Here is a 4,028-nt window from a genome sequence, read left to right as displayed (position 1 = left end):
TGAGTAGGAACATACTTGATGGCACCTAACAACAACAGCATATATATATAAGCGAAAAGGTGTTTATCCTCATTAGTAATCAGGGAAATGCAAATTAAAATCACATGAGATATATTTCACACTCACCAAATTGGCCAAATTAAAAAGTGTTTGCAAAGATGGGGAACAATGGAGTTCTTATACATACCGCAGCACTAGAATAAATGGGTACAACTATTTTCAAAAGCAATCTGACATTACTTGTTAAAGTTGAAGATACATATACCCTGTGATACCACAATTCTAATCCAGGAGTATATCCTAGAGAAATTCTTGTACACGTGTCCTAGGAGGCAGCTTTAAGGATATTTATAGTACCTTCGTATGTACAATAACCAAAAGCTGTAAATAACTTAAATGTCCATCCATCCTGAATAGGTAAATAAACTGATATCTTCACATAATCTAATATAACAAGTTTTATATAGCAGTGAAAAATGAGTGAATTATAACTACACTTATTAACATGGATGAATTGCACAAGCATAATAGCATATTGTTTCACAAATAACCCACCCACGTAAATAATGCACCCATACATATAACGTGCTTAGTGCACTGAGGAAAATAATGCTTGAGGGGGTTGCACAGTTGGCAAAAAAAAAGTATGACACACGTATTATTTGTGTAAAAATATGGTGTATGTTTAAGTGATAATGTTGAATGAAAAAAAAGCAGGTCACCAAAAAAATGCACAGTTATAATTTCATTTATATAAAGTTCAAAAATATGGAAGACTTTTGCACTTAGAAATATGTACAAATGTGGCAAAGCTATAAAGAAAAGGAAAAATGATAATAAATACAATTCAGGGTAGTGATTACCTCTGGTAGAGAGGAAGGGAGGTGGGATTGTAGAGGGGCATGCAGGAGGCTTCAAAAGTATTGGTAATTGTGTTAGACAGGATACAGTTAGAGAAAACATAATGACCTAAGCAAGATAGAAAAGTTTATTTTTCTCTCATCTAATATCTAGGTAGGTAGTCTAGGGCTGGTATTGCAGCTTGATGGTGTCAGGGACAAAGATTTCTTCCATTTTCACATGCAAGTAAAATTTTGCTGAAGATAGTTCAAAAGCGGCTGCAGCAATACATTGACAGGGAACTGCCAGAAATTCAGGCTGGATTCAGAAGAGGACATGGAAAAAGGGATATCACTGCTGATGTCAGATGGATCTTGGCTGAAGGCAGAGACTACCAGAAAGATGTTTACCTGTGTTTTATTGACTATATCTCATGTGATTTTAATTTGCATTTCCCTGATTACTAATGAGGATAAACACCTTTTCGCTTATATATATATGCTGTTGTTGTTAGGTGCCATCAAGTATGTTCCTACTCATAGCGACCCTATGTATTGATCTGACACCCTTAGGATGTTGCCCTTGTCCTCGTGGTCAAAAATGACTGGTTACCACTTCCAACCAATTGGAAGGGGAAGAAAGAAAAGGGGATGCTGTGCTCCTTTCCTTTAAAGAAAGCTGCACCCATCACTTCTGCTCTCATCGCGCTGGCCAGGAAGAACCTGGTCACATGGCTACAGCTAGCTGCAAGGGAGGCTGGACATACAGTGTTTAGCTGGTTAACTGTTTACCCAACTAAAATTTTTATTACTATTGAAAAGTGGAAGAATGGATATTGGAGGGCCACCTAGCAGTCTCAGCCACAATAATACTCTATTTTTAAACTAAGTAGTAGAAACATGGTGTTTATTTTATTATTTATGCCTTATATACATTGTCATTTTCTTTTGTAAATATGAAATAGTTCCTAATCAAAAAGTAATAAAAATAAAAGTAACTATTTTCTTTAGCACTCATCATGCTCCTGAGCTGCTTTCCTCTAAGCTTTTTGGTTTTTTTTTGGTGAATTTTTGGACATTTCAAATTAATTCAAGAGTTACCAATGCATATCTGTCCCTTCTATCTTCCTGCTCCATATAATATATCCCGTATAACATATTCTAATGTCAAAGAAAAGTAGATTAGGGATTTTCTATTATTTTACCTATTGCATCATGGCTCTCTTCTATTATTATGGTGAATGATAAATATAATTTTTCTTTTCTGAAACTAACATGGTAGTTCACATTTATGAGTGCTTATTGTATGCTGGGCACTGTTCTAAGCATCACAAGTTATTTCAGTTAGTCCTCACAAGAATCTTATGAGGTAGGTACCATTATTATCCCCATTTTGGAGACAAGGAAATTGGAGCACAATGAGGTTAAATAACTTGCCCAAGGCTGCACAGCTAGCATAGTGGTGAAACCAGGATTTGAGCCCATGTAGTCTGATTCCAGAGCCAATACTCCTAACCACTGCAAAATGTTACCTAATAAATTGTATATAAGGAGCCCTGGTGGTGCAATGGTTAAGTGGTTGGCTGCTAACCAAAAGTTTGGTGGTTAGAACCCACCCAGTGACTTCCGGAGAAAGACCTAGCAATCTACTCCTGTAAAGATTACAGCCTAGAAAACCCTATGGGGCAATTCTACTCTGTCACATGGGGCTGCTATGAGTTGAAATTAACTTGATGGCACCTAACAACAATTGATTGTAGAACTCAGATGGGTATTTTTCTCAATACTAAATTTACTAAAACTGATAGTGTATTCCCCTCCTCAGAAGCCTTTAATATTAAGTCCAACCTCCCTAGCTTGGCATTCAAAGCCTCACTCTACCTTCCCAGTCTTACCTCCCAAATATCTCTTCCTTCACTCCTCTCTCTAAGTCCCATGCACCAACTGCGCTAGTCCATTAGCTGTTCCCAGACACACCCATCACGTTTTCATCACTTCATTCCTTCCCAGTGTTAGGAAGGTCCCCCCTTCCCTTAATTACCCTAAAACATCTGCCCATTGATCAAGACTCAGCTCAAATTACACCTTCCCTGAGATGACCTCCCATATTCTTCCAATTTAATCACTCTTGTACCCACACAACCAGAGTACCTTTGAACCTTGTAATCTGGTCTGCCTTTGATGTGTTATTAAGGTGCCCATCTGGCTTCCCAGCTCCATCTCACAGAGTGCCAGGACCACATCCCTGAGCTGAATGTATTACTCAATGCCTGCCATGCAGTAGGCATCCATTATTATTATTATTATTTAACATTTTATTTTGAAATAATTATAGACTCATAGGAAGTAGCAAAAATAGTATAGAGAGGTCTCTTGTACCCTTCACTCAGCTTCCCCCAGTGGTAACATCTTACTTATCCATAGTACAATGTTATTAGTTGCTGTTGAGTCAATTCCGACTCATAGCAACCCTATAGGACAGAGTAGAATTGCCCCATAGGGTTTCCAGGAAGAGGCTGGTGAATTCAAACTGACAACCTTTTGGTTAGCAACCATATCTCTTAACCACTGTGCCACCAGGGCTCCAGTTGCCATCTAGGCATCCGTAAATTTTTATTTGATTGTTTAGTTTATTGAATTCCTTTCCCAAAGAAGAAAGAATATGTTGGTCTAGGCTCATGGTTTTGCTATAGGCTCTTTTTTCCATCTACATTTCAGATCTTCTTCCTCAGCATCCTCAACATCTAGGCCAAGTTTCCCTAAAACATTACACAGTTATTCTCTTATCACCAGATTAGGTACAGCTCTGTGTGCAATACCATTTCATTTTGAATGGTTTGGAAAAAGGCATATGTTCCAATCACCTGGCTAGACTTTCAGTACACAGAATTTTATCCTTCTGGTAGTAAGACTCAACAAAATGGGGTTTTTTTTGGTAATCTAACTAGCTTGTGTTTAGAATTCTGAGCTTTATACCAGCTGGGTAGAGTATTTACAAGATTAGTACAGTTCTGTGGTACAAATATGTGCTTTAATTTAATTTACTTGCTTTAATTTACTTTGTATTTTTATAGCTTTGGACTTTGAGACTCTAAAGTCCAAACTTTATGGAACTATGGTAGCTTACAAAATACATGAATAAACATGCAGGGTTCCATAATAGATTGACTAGAACTTTTGCTCTCCTCT

This window comes from Trichechus manatus, unplaced genomic scaffold (genome assembly GCF_000243295.1).
Source record: "Trichechus manatus latirostris isolate Lorelei unplaced genomic scaffold, TriManLat1.0 scaffold00027, whole genome shotgun sequence".
NCBI lineage: Eukaryota > Metazoa > Chordata > Mammalia > Sirenia > Trichechidae > Trichechus > Trichechus manatus.
The sequence above is the reverse complement of the archived record's forward strand: the minus strand, read 5'-3'. Positions refer to the sequence as shown.